At 45.0% G+C, this 19,904-nt stretch overlaps 1 long non-coding RNA gene across 1 annotated transcript in view; it reads right to left on the bottom strand.

Moving 5' to 3' along the window:
* The window catches only part of LOC102152574, a 133,689-nt gene extending 115,653 nt beyond the window's left edge, over positions 1–18,036 (bottom strand). Inside the window, exon 1 of the long non-coding RNA XR_005366542.1 lies at positions 17,961–18,036. This is a non-coding gene — a long non-coding RNA (uncharacterized LOC102152574). The remainder of the gene's footprint in view (positions 1–17,960) is intronic.
* Between the last annotated feature and the right edge of the window lie 1,868 nt (positions 18,037–19,904).

The following is a 19,904-nucleotide window of genomic DNA, read 5'->3' as shown; positions in this document are numbered from 1 at the left end:
TTAACAGTTTTAAATAAGTTAGACAAGTGTCCTGCCTGTCCAAGAACTGGGGTAAGCACAGCCTGAATGGAGAGGCCAATAGGTATAAGATTAGCATCAGCTTTTCATGACCCATAACGCAAGACAAACACACCTGCAAGACCACCATTACTTGGCAGCCCGTGGAAGAGTTTAGATTAGAAACAGGGAAGCAGTGTTACTGAACCCAATGTATCTATTCACATTGGTTTGGTGATCCCACACTCAATTCCAAAGGCAAGAGCCTACAATGATTTTTAAATGTATCCAATTCACAGCCAAGTGAAAATGTTTCTGTACCAAGAATAATCTTACATTAAACTTTTTTTCCCCCACAGCCTAAATTTAACCAGTGGGAATTCTTTTTTTAGATGCTATTCTATTCAACCTTTAAAACTGAAGGATCTGAATTTAATGTGAAATCTGCATTTCATCAAAGGTGGGACACAGCGTCCTTGGCTTAATTATTCCTTGGAAATCGAACATCTTTACTACTGCATGCTTCACAGGTAGCAAGAAAAACAAGTTGCAGAGAATGTGATTCAGGGCTCAAGGACTATGAGCACTGATTCCATCTACACTGATAAAGCATGGGGAATCCACCTTGCACTGAAGCTGCTCACATGCTGAACTAGCATGCAGTGTAAACAGGCAATGATAAGGTCACTACTTACCTACATGTGTAAGGAGAATTTAGAGCTATGAATAAGTAGAGTAAGAACACTTCCCAATTACAGGACACCTTCCTTCAGAACTCCCCTTATAACATGGATCTCCCATTTGGTTCTTTTATTGGCCCCTGGCGGGGAGAGCCAGTAGGGTTCAGGGAAGAGATGCAGTGGTGACCATTCAGTTGGCAGGCTGTAAAGCCAAGATGTGCATGCGTCCCGCCATTCCAGAGCACCTGTCTTTCTGTCATGCAGCTACCTATGAATGTGGAGATTTTGTGGACGGGGGCAGGAGGTGCAGTAACTGTACTTACGCAAACAACTTCATGAAAAACAGAGGAAGAACAGAGGGCTGGAAGTCAAACTCTGTGGAGCTTTGATTATGCTTTTAAGGCACCAGGGTGACCTGGGACAAGTGCCTAGATATCCATTACCTCTGCTTTTCATATCACAAGGGGGGATGTTAACTCTAGCTCCTTTCACCTCATCAGGTTTTTTTTTTTTTTTTAATTTTTATTTATTTATGATAGTCACAGAGAGAGAGAGAGGCGCAGAGACACAGGCAGGGGGAGAAGCAGGCTCCATGCACCGGGAGCCCGACGTGGGATTCGATCCCAGGTCTCCAGGATCGCGCCCTGGGCCAAAGGCAGGCGCCAAACCGCTGCGCCACCCAGGGATCCCTCACCTCATCAGGTTTTTAAGGAAAGAAGCAGCTAATGAATATGAAACTGTTTTAAAAGGTATTAACTAAAATAAATAAATAAATAAATAAATAAATAAATAAATAATAAAAGGTATTAACTCTTCTCAAAACGTGGGTATGGAGAGGATTGTTTAAAGTATATTGCTAGTGGGCAGCCCGGGTGGCTCAGCGGTTTAGCATTGCCTTCAGCCCGGGGCCTGATCCTGGAGACCCAGGATCGAGTCCCATGTTGAGTTCCCTGCATGGAGCCTGCTTCTCCCTCTGTCTGTGTTTCTGCCTCTCTCTCTGTCTCTCGTGAATAAATAAATAACATATTTTTTAAAAAATAAAGTATATTGCTATTTAACAGAAGCACTTAGATCAAATGAATGTACTAAAAGCCTATGAAGTCCAATCTCCCACTGGCCATGTAGATGATTCCATAAGGCAGTGATGGAGTGGGATCTGGTCTCTGCTGGTGAACTACCCTTACCCTTCTGATGGTAAAAGGTAGAGATTTGGGAAACTCCTCTCCCCACTGGATACAGATAAGAAGGGAGCTTCATCAAGGAACCAACCCTCCCTGGGCCTAATCACACTGCAGACAAAATGGAGCTGGAGCAGAAGGATATGGCACCCAAGAAGAGTTGGTGCTCATTTGCCTCCAGGGCAGGGGCTGGAAAAAGACCTCTCTGCCTCTAATCTTCCTAGAGCTACTTGCTCCTCTGCCTGCACTGCTCAGTTTTTCAGCCTTCTCTTTGATTCTGGAAACTCTTCCACACCCTTGCAGTAAATGCCATCCATGCCCTCTTGTTATTGTTCTTCCTTTGAGGTGGCCAGTGCTAGCCCCAGCAACTTCAAACAAAACACCCTATCCATGAAAGCAGCTACACTAACAGGCCTATGCAGCCGAGGAAGGTGGACAGAAGAGTGAAAATCAAGAAAATCACACCATTTGGTCACCTATTAATCTACTGCCGAAGAAAAGGCAGGAAAGCCAAGTAAATGCACGACCACCATACTTAAAACGTCTTCTTTTTTCTTCTTTTTGTAAGTCAATAAAAGTTTAGCAGCTCAAAACAAAAATATTAATGTTTTAACAAAAAATGAGTTTTTAAAGTATATTATACAATTTAGGGGCACTAGGGTGGCTCAATTGGTTAAGCACCTGACTCTTGATTTTGGCTTAGGTCATGATCTCAGTGTCCTGAGATCGAGTCCTGCACCAGAGTGGATTCTGCCTGAGATTCTGTCTCTCATTCTCCTTCTCCCCCTACCCCCCAAGATAAATAGATAAATCTTTGAAAAAATAAATAAAAGTAAATTACACAATTTATACATGTATATATTCTACGAAGTTTTTTATGGGACCACATAAATAGTACTGTCAGTTTTATTTATTTATTTTTAAAATGTTTATTTATTTATTTGACAGAGAGAGCACAAGCTGGAGGAGCAGGCGAGGGAGAAGCAGGCTCTCCTTTGAGCAGGGACCCTGATCGAGGCTTGATCTCAGGACCCTGAGATCATGACCTGAGCCAAAGGCAGACGCTTAACCAACTGAGCCACCCAGGAGCCTCCGTATTATTAGTTTTATAAGAAATGTAATAGTTAGTAACTGTTAAGGAAGTTGTCAACTTTTTGTATGCAAGTTACTCTCTTCAAGACCTCGGCTCTGCTAAAGTATATTTGATGGTGCATGGTCATCACAAAATGAAATCACAAGGAAGAGCTGCATTCCAAATTCTTCAAACTGTTTTGGAATCAGATAAATAAATATCTAGAAATATTTCTACAAAAGAGTGTTCAAAAGCCAGAAGAACAGATGTGAAAGGGAAAATCAAAAATTTGGCTACATAATAAAATCACCATTAGGGTCACATTTTCTTTGCATCTAAACATTGACTTGGTTCTAATATTCCCTCTTTCAAGAAATCTTCTGTTCGATAACTACTATGACCTGCCAAGCCCCTCTTAGTCATAAGAATTTAAAAGAACCATTTTATAATGCCTGTAGATTCTGCAGGTCAGGACTTCAGCATGTAGCAGGGATGGCTTGACTCTCTACTCCATGATGTCTAGGGCCCACGCTGGGAAGACTTCACAGCTGAGGGTGACCCAGCAGCTGGGAGCAAGAATTGTGTGGAGGTATCTTCCCTCACCTGTCCACTGTGGATGTTGGCCATCTGCTAGGACCTTAGCTGGGACTGCCAACTAGAACCTACAAGTAGTCTCTCCATGTGGCCTGCGCTTCCTCGCAGCATGGTGCGCTCAGGTCAACTGGACTTCTCACATAGAGGCTCAGGAGTTTTTACATTGATATCCCAGCAAACAGGGCAAGAGGTGATTCTCCTTCTCTGCCATTACCTTAGAAGTTATGTGGTGTCATTTCTGGAGGGCACAAATGAGTCACAAGCCCATTTTAGAGAAGACACCAACTTCTACTATGATGGGAAGAGTCATCAACATCTCATCATAAAAAAATATGTTGGATGGGGGATATTGCATGGCTACCTTTGGAAGATACAATCTGTCACACCATCATGGATCTCTTCTTTCCAGCTAAAAATAAGCTTTGTTTCTCTAATTTCTCATAATCCTCGATTTTCAAATTGAGGCTTACAGATTTCCATCTTATATTATAAATCATCACAGACGTGTCATCTCCATCCCTTTATGAGCTTCTGGGTTTTCGCTCTCTATTTTTTTTTTTTTTGTATCTTCATGGTGCCTGACAGAGTTCCTGGCACTTCATAAACCCTCAGTAAAGTTCACTGAAGAAATGTGGATTGTTTGAAACCAGTTTCAGATAGGACTACAGTTGACCCTTCAATAGCACAGGGTTGGGATGCTGGCCCCTACCTCACACAGCTGAAAATTCACATATAACTTTTGGATCCCTCAAAACTTTACTAATAGCCCACCACAGACCAAAAACAAAGCCCTATCAGTAACACAAAGGGTTAATCAGTACATACTTTGTATGTCATGTGTATTATATATTGTGTTCTTAACACCACCACCTAACTTCTTACTTTTGGGGTATTTCTAGGTTATGTAGTCCACCTGTGAGTTTTTTCAAATTGTGGCAAAATCTCCAAAGAATTTTCCAATATATTTATTTTTTAAAAAGCCTGCATATAAGTGGATTTACAGGGCCCAAAAGTTCATTGTTCAAGGGTCAACTGTATTCTGGACCTAGGAGACACTCATAAGTGCTTTTGGAAAGAAGCAAGGAGGAAGAGAGGGGTTGGGGAGAGGAAGAAGTTGTAAGGCAAACAAGCAGGCATACTGTTTGAAGTGAAACTTTCATTCTCAAAACACTTAAATCACCACATTAAAAAATTTCCAGGGACGCCTGGGTGGCTCAGTGGTTGAGTGTCTGCCTTTGGCCCAGATCGTGATCATGGAGTCCTGGGATCGAGTCCCACATTGGGCTCCTTACATGGAGCCTGCTTCTCTCTCTGCCTGTGTCTCTGCCTCTCTCTCTGTGTCTCTCACGAATAAATAAATAAAGTCTTCAAAAAAAAAAAAATTTCCAAAGCTGAGATGGCTGGGTGGCTCAGCGGTTGAGCATCTGCTTTTGGTTGTGATCCTGGAGTTCCGGGATCAAGTCCTGCATTGGGCTTCCTGTGGGGAGCCTGCTTCTCCCTCTGCCTGTGTCTCTGCCTCTCTCTCTCTCTGTGTCTCTCATGAATAAATAAATAAAATCTTTAAAGAAAAATTTCCAAAGGAGGGGGTCCTTTGACTCATGTTGTGATCCTGGGATCCTGGGATCAAGTTCCACATCGAGTTAGTCTGCTTCTGCCTCTCCCCATGGTTTGTGCACTCCTGTGCTCTCTCTCCCTCCAATAAATAAATAAAATCTTTAAAAAAAAAATTCCAAAGGAGAAAAGATCCATTTATTCACCTTTCACGTACAGGAGCTGAAGATCACTGGAGAAAAACATACAACCACGCTCACAGGTCTCACATTAAATTCACGACTGTGAACGTCCTAAGGAGGCCCCTGTGTTTGGCACTGGGCCTTCCTTGTCCGTTCATGGCTTCCCTACCCAGATGTCTGTCTCAGACCTTCATCTGTTTCCTCAACTTTTGACATCTTCTCCCACAGCTTTGTGTTCAGTTGGTGACCTCCTTCCCTCTGTGTATGATGGAACAGTGCAAAGGGAGGCCCTAGAGATCCCCCACTCTGGCCTCTGCACAGAGATGCTCTGTCTTCCCATCACTGCCATACATGGACTATCCATGCCCCTATTCTAGAGTCAGTCCCTCTGCTCCAGTGCCAGACTCTACCATGGTGCTCCCAGTAGGAACTCAGAGCAAAGTTGGGCTAGGGTTGGCAAAGAGGTGAGGGAGACAAGAGACAGGGTGGTAGTCAAACGAGTACCAGACTGAGGTGCCTGTCTGGCTTGGTCAGTAGAGCATGCAACTCTTGATCTCAAGGTTCTAAGGACCTAAATAAGGATCTAAGTAAGATCCTAAAAAGGGGGAGGGCATTGGACTTTGGAAAAGTTGTATAATATCCTTTTCTCATCTGAAAGATTGAAGAGGTATATTATGAGCACTACATTTCATCCATGCAGTGAAGTATAATAAATATCACCTCGGAAGTCACACAGCTAGACTGAAATTCTTTCTCACTCAGGAGCCTGAGAAAACTACCTAACTTCCCCCTCCACTCTAACCAAGAAGTAATATGAAGGCTCCCATACATACCCTAAAAGAGAATGCTCGGGATGTGTCCTCAGAAACAGAAGATGGACAATTTGGGAGGCCCTGAACGACAAACATGGCAGCCTCCATCATTAAGCCTGCTCTATGTGTGGATATGGCCATGACAAACATAGTCTCCCTCATCTTGAAAATGTCCTAGTGTTCCAAAGAGGATATGTGATGTGTAAAGGAGCTGAGATGCTGTTATCTTGTCATCCATTTATTACCCAGGGCTACGATGAAGACCTAGAGGGAAACATGTCCTAAGAGAGATTTCTTTCAGACTTTGGGGCAGAGGACTGTAATATTAAGATAAAGGAGACTCAGAGGCAGTCTTGTAAAATCCAGCCAGGCTAATCCCCTGCTGGGTCCTTTTAAGGTACACAGACATCAGAACCATGTGCCCACATCCCCACTGCACAACCAAAGCAAGTCAGTTCAACAAGACCTTTATTGAGAGCTAATTCACTTCCTCGTGTAAATAAGTCAACGATAGTCATGAACTGGCTAATGTAGCTTGTTTATATTCTCCCCAAATTTTTCATGGACTCCATCCCTTTCAGAATAGCTACAGACCAATGGTACTACCCACAAACACTCCCCTCTTGCTCTCTCCGCCACCCTCCCTTCCTGTTTCCCTGCCTCCCTCCTTTCCTTCAAGAATGGGTTTAGAAACCATCCCAGCATTATTTGCAGAACCAAGAAACTATGGTAGTGCTAATTACAAGAGGCCCGGGGCACCTGGGTGGCTCAGTCAGTTACATATCTGACTCTTGATTTCAGCTCAGGTCATGATCTGAGGGTTGCGAGATCAAGCCCCAAGTCGGGCTCTGCACTGGCTTAAGATTCTCTCTCTCCCTTTCTTCTGCCCTTCTGCTCCTCTCCCTCTCTCTGCAAAAACAAACAAATAAATAAGCCAGATACCAAAAATTGCATAGTGTATGACTGCATTTACATGAAGTTCAAAAATCAGCAAAACTAATGTATGATGTGAGACGTTAAGGTCATAGGTAGGTTAGTTAGTGAGGGGGGGCGGTTGTTATTATGAATACCTGCTAGGGAGTTCTGGAGCACTGGCAATGTTCTCTCTCTTCATCTGGGTGATGGTTAGACTACAATGCACTTTTCCATATGTTTATTTTACTTCATTTAAAAAAACTGTGAGGTGCTTTTTAGGGAACAGACTCCTTCATCTCGTCAGTGAGCCAAAAGTTCAATCACACTAAAATGAATATTGTGTTAGTTTTGTTCCTCAATAAAAAAAATAGTCACAAAAATTAGTGATGCATAATCTATCATGCCATCACATATTTAAAAATCACCATGGATATTGATAATATTCTAGTATCAAATTATTCAAATATCTCAAATAGCAAACTTCAAATGTTCATATTAACATGGTAGCTACTGCCTACTAAAATACTGAATATATGCAATGCATGCATTCAATTAGCATTTGAAATTTTTGGCAAAGCCAAAGCCTGGTTTGCGAACAAAAAAGAAATTCAATTCTAATACTTTTTCTGAGATATATTGCTCAGAAAAATCCCATAGTATAATACTTCAACATAAATCATGATATGGAACCTGTCTTCCCTGGCCAGATTCTGAACCAGTGAGAATGGGGAGAGTGGAACAGAACCAATCACATGCTCAGTGCAGCTGACAAGCCCCAAGAGAAAGAAGAAAGGCAAGGAGAAGCTCACCAAGTAGGTAAGGTCACAGCCCCCTCTTACCCCCAGGGGCAGGAATGAGTGAAGACGATGTCAACACCAATCCGGTTCCAGGCTCCTAGAAGCATAGTGGGGCATAAACTTCTTCACTTACAGATGCCAAGATTTGACAAGTTAAAAGTGCCTTTTAATGAGGTGGTCATTGCTAAAAGGATATCTGATAAGCCAGAGCTGTGTTAGCCCACCTCACAGACCCAGTCTTGCACAGAAGTAGGTGCTAGCCCCAATGCTGCTTTTTCTCTTTTCCGGCACATTCTGTGTTAGACTGGGCTTTGCAACCATGAGCTAGTGAAGGCACATGACCACACCCAAACATTAGTATTACACTTCCTAGGAGTGAGACTGGTCCTGGAAATCAAGAAGGATCAGGATTGGTGGTCTTCCTCAAGGGTCTATATTCCAAGCATATGGGTGCTAGGACAGACCCAGTGACTTGTGAAACTTCCATGCTGCTATAAGGGGATGATCCTGGAGGGTGTGAGGTGTGCCCCTGTGGAACCCAGGGAGACCAACTTGTCTGCTGGGGAGAGTTGGCTGGTCAGGTCACAAGAGGGAAGGGACAGGCCTCTCATAGCAGGAGCTCTGGGGCCAGAACAAAGGAAGAAGCACTGTGATACAGGGAGCTAGACCTGCCTGGGCTCCAGCACCTAGAGCTGCACTGACCCAAGCAGGTGCTTAAACTCAGCATGTCTCAGGGTCTTCACTGGCAAAATGGGATAAACATGATTATCTCAGAGGGTTATTATAAAGTGTCAATGAGCCTACAGATGTAAAGCCGTTTAAAACATCTGGCATACACCAAAAGTTATATAAATTTTGCTGTGAATTAATTGTCATAAGTAATAGATAATGTAATATAAAAGGTAAGAAGCATTCGGAAGCCTGGAAATATACATATTTTGGTTGTTTTGATTTATTTTTCTAGAACAAAGGGGGAAGGAAGAAGGGAGGTCCAGAAGTAGTAGTAGTTGAATCACGTAAAACTGCTGCTATTTTGCCCATTATTTTATTTTATTTTACTTTATTTTGCCTATGTAAGAGCAATTTCATGTGATTTGAACTATTATTAAGAGGGGGATAAAACTGTTCATTTTTCCATGGGATGCCTGGATGGCTCAGTAGGTTAAGTGTCTACCTTCAGCTCAGGTCATGACCCCAGGATCCTGAAATCAAGCCCCACATTGGGCTCTCTGCTCAGTGGGGGGTATGCTTCTCCCCCTCCATTTGCCCCTCCGAGCCACTTGTGCACAGGCACATGAGCTTTCTCTCCTCTCAAATAAAATCTTTTTTTAAAAAAGTTTATTTTTCCCATTTTTAAAAAAGATTTTACTTATTTATTCATGAAAGACACACAGAGAGAGAGGCAGAGACATAAGCAGAGGAAGAAGCAGGCTCCACGCAGGGAGCCCAATGCGGGACTTGATTCCAGGTCTCCAGGATCAGGCCCTGGGCCAAAGGCGGCGCTAAACCACTGAGCCACCCGGGCTGCCCTATTTTTCCCATCTTTTGAAGTGTCTTGGCCCATCCTGAACTGGGCCAAGAAGTGCTTGTGGATTTGTGAACCCAGGGCTCATCCATTAAGCGCTCTTTACTCTTAGTTGCTGCACACACCCTCAGAGGCAAAGGTGCAACTGGCCACAGCTGCACTAGGAGGTATATTATTCTCGCCTGAGCTTTTAGGTGCACAGGGGAGGCACAAAGTGCCTGAAGGCATTCATGGATTTACCCAAACTACCTGATGGAGCTCTCCAAGTTTGTGCAATCTTTAAATGGAAAGGAATGTGAGATGACCTCCTTCTACCAGAAATCCCAGCCCACTGCTAGGAATGCTACCCCCATCTTCCTAAGAGGTACATTGCCAGCCTGGTTGAAAAGGCACAGTTCTTCTTTCACCTGATCCATAAAGGCATGAAATAAATACTAAATCTTGTTTGCCTACTCTCAATAACTGGTCCCTTTCCCTAAAATAAACACTCTTAAGAGTTTCTTAGATATTTATGGGTGCCTGGATGCCTCAGTCGGTTAAGTGCCTGACTCTTGATTTTGGCTCAGGTCATGATCTCAGGGTCATGGGATCAAGCCCCACACTAGGATCCACAAAGCACAAAGTTGGCTTGAGATTCTCTCTCTTCTCCCTCTGCCCCTCCCATTTGTGCACTCTCGCTAAAATAAATAAATAATATCTTAAAAAAGAAGAAGAAGAGTTTCTTTTTTTTTTTAAAGATTTTATTTATTATTTATTCATGATAGAGAGAGAGAGATCGAGAGAGAGAGAGATGGGCAGAAGGAGAAGCAGGCTCCATGCAGGGAGCCCGACGTGGTACTCGATCCTGGGACTCCAGGATTGCGCCCTGGGCTGAAGGCAGGCGCCAAACCGCTGAGCCACCCAGGGATCCCCAGAAGAAGAGTTTCTTAGGTATTTAACCAGAAAAAGTTATGTTTTTACCTATATTTATGTTTCTGCTTTTTACAGTTTACCCAAATGAGAGCACCTGGGTGGCTCAGGAGTTGAGCGCCTGCCTTTGGCTGGGATTGTGATTCTGGGGTCCTAGGATCGAGTCTTTTTTTTTTTTCCCCACCATAACCTACTAAGAAATCTTTCCACTACCTACGTACAGGAAACCATCCTGGAGCACACGAGGAACGCCCCAGAGGGCTCCTAAAGGCCACATGTCTGTTGGGGCAATGGGTGATCTTGTTAGGAGAATAGTAACTAGTCATACAAGTAGCTAGAAGACTCAAGCTAGAGAGGAGAGCTGTACCTGTGGAAAATCCCATTGCATAGATGTGCCCCCTAACTTTTTAATTTATTTTCAATTTTTTAAAAAATATTTTATTTATTTATTTGAGAGAGAGCAAGAGAGAGTGAGAGAGAGAGAGAGAGCACACACATGCGGAGGGACAAAGGGAGAAGCTGACTCCCCACTGAGCAAGGAGCCCAATGCAGGGCTCTATCCCAGGACCCCGGGATCATGACCTGAGCAGAAGACAGATGCTTAACCAACTGAGCCACCCAGGAGCCCCGCTCCTAATTTTTTTTAAACAGTCCTTTATTCATGACCTTCCATGTTCCTTCCAGTTTTTTGCTATTACAAATGTTGATGTGCTACTCTCTTTGGCTCAAAGATGTACTATTTTTAAGGCAATCTGTTCCACTGCAGGACACTCCAGTTATTAGGAAATGTGTCCTTGAATTGATATAATATCCAACACTCTTTGGGTTCAAAGTATTGGTCATAATTTACGACTTTAAAGTCGGGGAGACAAAGAAGCATGCTGAATAATGAACTATCACATTGATAAGACATTGCCAGTGAAGTATTGCAGCATGTATCCTGGGAAGGCTTGATACATTTAACAAATAAAAATCCAGAAAACCCAATCAAATTTGAATTTCAAGTAAGTAATGAATAACTTTTTTGAGGTTAGTTTGTCCCATGCAATCTATGGGGCATAATTATCCTTAAAAAGTATTAAGTGTTTATCTTTTTTTTGTTGTTTCAAAAAAAAAAGATTATTTATTTGAGAGAGAGAGCACATGCAAGTGCAAGCAGGCAAGGGGTAGAGGGAGAAGGAGAATCTTCAAGCAGACTCCCCGCTGAGCATAGAGCCTGCCAGGGAGCTTGTTCCCAGGACCCTGGGATCATGACCTGAGCTGAAGGCAGACACTTAACCGACCAAGCCACCCACGAGCCCCTAGCATTGAGACATCCAGAGCTTCCAAGTGACCCAGAGCTGATTCTTCCTATTACCCTATTCAAAACTGCGTCCACATTTCTATTCATCCCACAAAGCCTTTGCCCCTGACACAGACCTGTGAGTAAAAGAGCATACATTTGCATCCTACTACAGAGAATGAGACCATTCCCAAAGCAAAAGAGAACGAACATCCTTAATGTCTATAAAATGTGTCATCAGAAAACAGCTATATATATATATTTTTAAATGTTGTCAAATTGTTGGTTTATATCTTTTAAGCTTTGATAGTAGCCAAAGCAAGCAGGTTTCCATAAAACAGATCATATTGCTGCTGCTCAATCAATTATTCATTAGTTTGATAGTGTGAGCTGGGGCACATTTATTTTGACACTTTAACTACCAGTTTGGATTAGCCACGTTGCTCATTGACTGAGTTCAACTGGCTGCTAATGAGAGTAAACAGAGACAGTTTGTCATATGTAGATTTTGCTCCCAATTTTAACCCAGGAAAAGAAAGGATTAAGAGAAGGAAGAATGGGAAACTAAGGGGAAGGGAGAAATGATAAAGGAAAATGAGAAGAAATGACTAGAGGAGGCTGAGCCAAGGAGAGGATTCATGGTTCTCTCATACCCCTGCTCCTTGGTCCCTAACTGAGGTCATTTCTATTAGGCAATCATTTTCCTAAATAGCCCCGATAAAACAGAATTATAGTACATTTATCATTCTGCAGCTTCCTTTTTCACTCAACACCAGCTCCTGAAGACATTTCCACGTGCCACTGGTAGACTCACCTCACTGTTTTACAACAACACAGTGTCATTGTAAAAATAGGCGGCAATTTATTTAGACCGTCGTTAAGCTGCTTACCTTTATTGCTATTATACACAATGCCGCGGGACATAGCCCCGTTCATTCTTTCACATGCACATTCAACTGGTTTTCTTAAGTGTAACTTCTGAAAAGTAGAATTTCCAGGTCAAGGAAAATGAACTTTAATTTAAATAGATGCTGCCAATTTGGAAAAGGTCTAGAGGGTAATAGTTTGTCTTCTGGGGAAGGGACTGGTATGACAGCCAAAAGGGATTTTAGCCTTATCTGGAATGTTTTAATTATTTTTTAAACAAAGAGAATGAATTCACTTATTAATTATGTAATGAAAAATAATTTTTGGAAAAAGAGTTTAGATACAGAATGCATCAGTGGCTTAAATAACCCTAAGGATCACAGAGAGCCAGTCTACCTGCCCTTCCTATAAGGGCCCCGTGTAGAAGTGATAACTGTCCTAGTGAAAAGGGTCGAACTTACTAGATGCTTCCCCCAGCCCCCCAAAATGTCACACCACACACCGTACATACCACATGTACATGTCATGCAGACACCACACACACCACACATACATATCTCACACACACCACCTGCATCTCACACACACACACACATCACACATATACATCATACATACTACACAACACACACATACACATGCATATCATACATATTCCACCTGCATCATACACACACCCACATCACACATACCACACATATTCATCATATACATATACACCACACCATAAACACACCACCAAACACATCACATACCACCCTCATCTCACACGCCACACACATTACGCATACCACACACACACCACACATACACACACCAGACACATACACACATCACACATTCACATCACACACACCATGACACTACACACACACCACCACATCGCACACCACACATACAAAACACACACCATACACACATACACATATATATCACACACACACCACACACACCACTTGCATCACATACACACCCATATCACACATACCACACACATAAGGACACCACACATACACATCACCACCCACTGCCCACATCACACACACCACACTCCCACCACACAAACCATGGACACATACACATCATACATACCACACACACACCACACGCTCTACACATGGCATACAAACCACACACATCATACACACACACACTACACACACCACACATGAACACATACCACACCATATAGATTTCACACACTATATGTACCACACACAGCACCATACACACCATCACACATACACATTACATACACACACATCACTCATATCACACATACTATACACATCACACCAAAAACATACCACACCACATATACACCACAAACACCATTATATACTACACAGAAACACCCTGTCTAAAAGGTGCCCTTGTATGGGTCAAACACTTTCACGCAAATCTGGTACAAATGGCACTAGATGGGGTCAGGGTTTCTGAAAGAGCCACTAATGAGTAGCTTCCTCACTCCTGTCTTAAGCAATTTAAAGACAGAATTGATGTAGACATCAAAATAGCTTTATCCAGCTGACTTTTGGAGGTTTAAAGATATGGGTTCGACCTGTGAGAGGGTGGTCCTACTAATACTGAGTCTTGAAATACGTCAGACTGTCCCAGAGGGGTCAGAGGCCTGGAGTGGGCCTACCCCGTGCCCCTGCCCCCATCAGTGAGGGTCCCAGCAGAGTTCGGAGGGCACTCTCAAACCAGGATGATGCAGGGAAGCTGCATCAGAAGTGTGGCCAGAGCAAGTACACTGAGGTGGAGAAGAGCACTGTCTTAAGTTGGTGCCAGAGGAGCAAAGCGCAGAGACAGAGATCAGCATGCAGGAAGTTTGCTGGGGAGCACACTCAAGACCCAAACTGTGTGGGGGACTGAGATGAGTGGAAGTGGCAAGAGGAAGGGGCTGAACGGCAAAGAAGCTGCAGCAAAGGCCTCAACTGATCCAAGGGCTGAGTTGAACCCTCCCAGATGTCTTGCTTGATGCAAGAAAGCTGCGCCATATGCTGACCATGCACCGGATGGGGGTTGCCTCTGGGGAGAGAGTGATCTTGGCTCTCTTAAGCAGAAGGCAGGTCCTGGAGAGGGCCTCAGCTGAGAAGCCCAGGGCACCAAGTCATGAACATTCTCAGAAGGCAGGGTGGGAGTAGGGGGGGTTGGTCTTCTGTCTAAAAGGGGTATCTGACAGTGGCCCACAGTGCTCACTCGGGCTCCACCCTGGGCCACTTGGATCCACTGTCTTCAAAGGTAAAAGCTGGAAACAGCTCCTCCAGGGATTCTGACTGGCCTATTTTTCCCATAAACTTGTAAGAGAAAGGTTAGTGACATGAGTTACAGCTCCCGGTGCTGTGGCTGGTTTAAAGGTAACTGATGCACATCATCTCTCCACTCCACTGTTGCTGTAGATTCCTCTGGCTCTTGGCTAGCACCTCTGTTGGTCTAAGGGGCTCACCTGGTGGGTCAGCCTGACTCTCATCAATGAGATGATCTGGGCCCACGGTCACCATGCCCTTCTCAGGCTGCGGCTACTGCCTTCATCCATTGATTGTTAAATATAGTGAGTTCCAAGAGGCACCCCAGGATGTGACAGCAGCCCTACCTCCTCCTGACCATCCAAGTCCATTACTTCTGCTTGGATGGAGACTATTTCCCTTGCTTGGTTGACTGTGGCACAAAGGTGAGTCAGCATATAGAGTTTAAGGCTTAAACTGACCCCTGCTGAGTTTCCTGATACAAATGTTCTCCCTCTGGAAACTGAGAGGTTTAAACCCAGAAAGCCTAGAAGTGCAGTTAACAGAAAGCAAAAATGCCCTAAGTGGGTCAGTTGGAATGATATAAGCAGAGCTACACCTCCTTGGTTTCCAGACTCACACTTGCTACCTACGGGCAACACAGCCCCATATAACGGTGGTTGACATAGGGGTCATACTGTGTCCTGAGGATAGCGCCCACTCAAATGGCCGATAATCTCTCAGCTGAATGTTCGGTGGTTGTTCAGAAGCTGTTTTGTTGCACTCAGCAACTTCTGAGTGACATGGTATGCGATCAGGCCAGTGGATCCCAGCCATGCACCCACTGCCATACCTCCTCGTCTGTAACTGGGTCTCTCGGTCCAACAACCTGGGATCACCTGTCCGTGAATCAAGCATTCTGGAAACCCTTTTATAAGCATGCTGGCAGATGCCTCCAGGCAGAAAAGGCAATTTTCTATCTGGTGTACATGTTAATTCAGTCAAAACAAATTGCTGCTTCTTCAAGATGGGGGCTGTTGAATGTAATCACTTGCCACTAAGTCTCCATAAAGGATGATACCAAGTTAGCAGCTCATCATTGGTCTGCTCCTAGAAAGGTGAACGTTCAGCAGTGGCAGATCACCTTTGGTGAGAGGAAACCCAAGCTGCTGGGCTCACGCATCACCTCCATCCCTGCCACCATGGCATGAACGTATGTTGGGATCCACTCCATGCAGCCTTAAGAGCGCAATGTGTTGTTGAAGCCATGTGGATGATATACCCGAGTGAACCCATTTAAGGCCTCTACATAAACTTGTAAGATCCTGGCAGGCAAGTGCAGAGATCTGCTGGACCTGTGGCCACCCCAGACAAGCCTCATATGTAAGTTCCCTTGCTTATTAAACCTACCACCTGGGGCGTCTGCATGGCTCAGTTGCTTAAGCCTCTACCTTTGGCTCGGGTCATGATCCCTGGGTCCTGGGATCGAGCCCCTCATTGGGCTCCCTGCTCTGGGGGGAGTCTGCTTCTCTCTCCCTCTGCCTACCTCTGCCCCTACTTGCTTGCTCACTCTCTCTGTCAAATAAATAAGTAAAAATAAAATCTTTAAAATAATAATAATAAACCTACCACCTACCAATCTGGAGTGGTTGGATTCTTTCTTTGAGCTCTCCTTGCCCTCTATGTACGAAGGTCAGTTTGCAGACTCAGGGACCCTCTCACACCCCTGCAGCCTTAGGTGTGAGCCCAAAGAGAGGCCCCAGAGGAAGAGTGGTGGGTGAAATGGGTCCGTATGGCATGCGATTTCACCCAAGACAATTTCCTTGGGTGCCTGACCCCATTTATGTCCAGGGCCAGATGTAGCTCTTCCATCTCACCATAAACTGCCACTGAGAGTATATGATATGGTGCATCTCAATAAAGGTCAAAGGAGCTCACGGAGCAGAGCCATACAGGTGAGCTTCCAGAGCTTCAAGCAGGGTACAGACTGGAAAAATGGATTTAAAGCCACACAGAAGATATTCAGGACACCTCACAGCCTGCCCACTACAGGGGCAGAGCCCTGGGGGAAGAGCAAAACTTGTATCTTGTATTCCTACAGGCAGCTCGTTCCCAAATAAACAGATCAGGGAAGCATCTCCACCTCCCAAGAGCAGAAGTCAAAAGGCAGGTAGAGGTCAGAAATGTGCTTAGCGAAACATTCCTCCCAAGGAACCCGAGAGGGACTAAGCATTTCTGCTCTAATAAGCAGATGAGCTGGATTCTCCAGGCCCAGAAGAACTAAGTACAGCCTGAAAAGGGAGGTCCCATTAACAACCAGAATGTTCCAGCCAGCTAGCATTATCCACGAAAACTTTCTGAGAAGAGGAAAATGTTCTAGAAGTCTGTGCTGCCCAGAAAGATAGCTGCTGGCCACTTATGGTTCCTGAGCACTAAAGAGCTACTAGCGAGACAGAGGAATGGAGTTGTTTACTGTGATTAATTAAAATTTAAGGGACGCCTGGGTGGCTCAGTGGTTGAGCGCCTGCCTTCAGCTCAGGGCGTGATTCTGGAGTCCCGGGATCGAGTCCCACATCAGGCTCCCTGCAAGGAGCCTGCTTCTCCCTCTGCCTGTGTCTCTGCCTCTCTCTCTCTCTCTCTGTCTCTCATGAATAAATAAATAAAATCTTTAAAAAATAAAATAAAATAAAATTTTAAGTGGTCATAAATGGCTAGTAGACTGCACTGAGCAGCCCAGAGACTGGGGAACACACAAGCCTTAGCCCTAGAGACAAAGAGATAAACAGGCTCAATCACACAAGTTCCCTTGCACTTGATGGAGTCATGCTCTTGGCCGGGGGTACGACGCCACAGGCTTTGCAGTCATGCAGGCCGGGCCTCTGCTAGCCAGCGGCGTGATTTCGAGCCAGCTGCTTGACTTCCCTGACACCCGATCTCCTCCCCCCGGGGCACGAGGACAACACCGACGCTACAGGGCTGACACGGGTGTGAGTTGCGACGCCTGGTGCCCAGTGATCCTTTCCTGGACACAGCGTCTGCCTCCAGGCCCCAGCCTCAACCCCGGCCTACTTCCTCCTCCCCGTGCGACCCCACAGTGAGGCCAGTCCTGTGGGCGCAGCTGCCTATCCCACTGCTAAGAACCAAGGAAGCCCGGCTTCTGCTCTGGATATTCCTCTTTGGGAGCTCAGGCACGGATGAAAAAGCAGAAAGTGAAGGGCCAGCTAGTTACTCTTTGGGAAGAGAGGCGTGGAACCCATTCTATAACCTCATAAACGTGGCGTTTCCTTCCACACCATCCGGGCGACCCCACCAACAGTATCGGCTCATAAAAATCAGCAGCCTCGCTGCATCAGAGGAAGCGAGATTCTCACCTATTTTGGCTGCCAGGCCTTAGGAGGAAAAGCCTACCAGGAGATGCTGAGATTCGCAGGGAGGGAGGGCTCTTGTCTGGGAATTACGTAATTCCCGCGGGGCAAACAGCCAGAGCCGAACTTGGCAACTCACCAGGGCTTGCTGATTTCTGCGCTTGTTTGCTTGGCCCTGTGGCACCCCGCTTTTGTTTTGGTTGGGGATGTTGTGGGTGAGGCTTGGGGCCCTGTGACGACTCTCAGGTCGGCCTCTTCCCTGGCCGGGGAGGAGGGGAGGAGAGAGAGCTTCCTTTGTTGGGGGGAGTTCAGTAATGATCTCGTTATTTCTGTGGCAGGAGGTGTCAGAAAGTTCACCGGATCAAATTTTAATCCGGGTCCACTCCGGGTCCCTCTGATGAATTTCTGTTATATTATTATTATTTTTTCATCCACATCTCAGCAGCAGACATCACATAAATACATGAATACATAAATAAAATTCACGAAGCGGGCCCGGGGGATTTGAAGCCAAGACGCCTTGCTGAGTTTCAGGGCCAAGTTTTAACCTCAGAGCCTCCTCATTTTGTTATTGTTACCTGTGCAAAACTCAGTAATGAAAGGACAAAGTAGGTCAGTCCCAGCTGTACGGAAGGAGAGCACAGTGAAGGAATTATCACAGAAATGTAAAAGCCTGTCACAGCCATTCAAAGCGCACACTTTTGTCGGGTTTCTTTCAGTGAGAATCTGACCAGTCAAAATCATGCCAGCCGACCGACTCTTCTAGTGCTGTCAAAGCAGAACTGATGTCAGTATTCCTAACAAGGTTTGTGTGGGAGAGGGCAGGGAGTATTCATGATAATTAAAAGCACTGCGAACCAGTCTGATGTTATTCTTAGATCTTGGGGTTTTGCTTTCCTGTGTAAAATAATAAAATAACTTCAGGCTCCTCTGAACTCCTAAAAGTCACTTTGTACTCTTCTGAAAGCGAAATGCATGTTTGAATGGATTATGTGAGCGTTTCCTGGGATTACCTGCATTTCAACAGCTCTCTACCAGTTTGCAAACCTTTTTTGGAGAGATGGGGGAGGGGAAAGGTTCTGGCAATTTGCCATCCTAAAAGGAGCTAAAGCTAAATCCCTGGAGATAAAGAAAAAAATGGGATTAATTCCAGTCCCCCATGTCAAAGGTAGACAAAGGTAATGAATGAAGGCAGAAAGCAAGCAAAATGAACTTCCGTCCGGCCTAGATGATGGGTTTTCCTTTGCAGTCTTCCTCCAAGAGAAGTCCCATGTTAGAAAACACTTAGCTCACAGGGATAGTCTTAGCAGACCAATGCACAGGGTCCGGGCCAGCTCTTCCCAAAGACAAAGGGCACTGGTTTCTCTGGTTCAGAAGAAACTCAAGGAAAGTCAGGAGCCTGGCCTGACATACCGCACCTGGTCAATACATGTCGATCCCCTTCTTTCTCATCTCCTTTCCCACCTTTCGGCCGGCCACTTGAGGAGGAAACCAGCCTCTGAACAGATGCCCAGGAAACCTGAATGAAAGCACTGCCCCAAGAGCCCCGTCTGCCAAGGGCCCGGGAAATGACATCCTCTTGTTTGGTACACACCCAACAGGCGGGGTGACCTGAGAGTTCCATCCCCCAAAGAGAAGACACCTGCTCTCTTCCTTTTCCTCCACCTCCCCATCCCCACCCAGATCCTAGAAGCATCTATGCCATCAGATAGCATACTCGGGACCTCAATACTAGTGTCATTATCCTTAATACCTCTACAAGATCCCTTTTAACTCCCGATTACCATTCAGAAGGGGGAAAAATCCTCAAAGTAGAAAGGAGAGAAGTAGGGCAGATGGTTTAGCAGTAGCAGAATATCCCCTCTCACCTGGGTTGCTGTCCTCAGGCCATGCACACACACATGCAGCCTGTCCCCTTGCATCGAGGGTCAGAGTTAAGGACCACATCCT

Source organism: Canis lupus, chromosome 11 (assembly GCF_011100685.1).
Source record: "Canis lupus familiaris isolate Mischka breed German Shepherd chromosome 11, alternate assembly UU_Cfam_GSD_1.0, whole genome shotgun sequence".
In the NCBI taxonomy this organism is placed as follows: domain Eukaryota; kingdom Metazoa; phylum Chordata; class Mammalia; order Carnivora; family Canidae; genus Canis; species Canis lupus.
The sequence above is the reverse complement of the archived record's forward strand: the minus strand, read 5'-3'. Positions and strand labels throughout refer to the sequence as shown.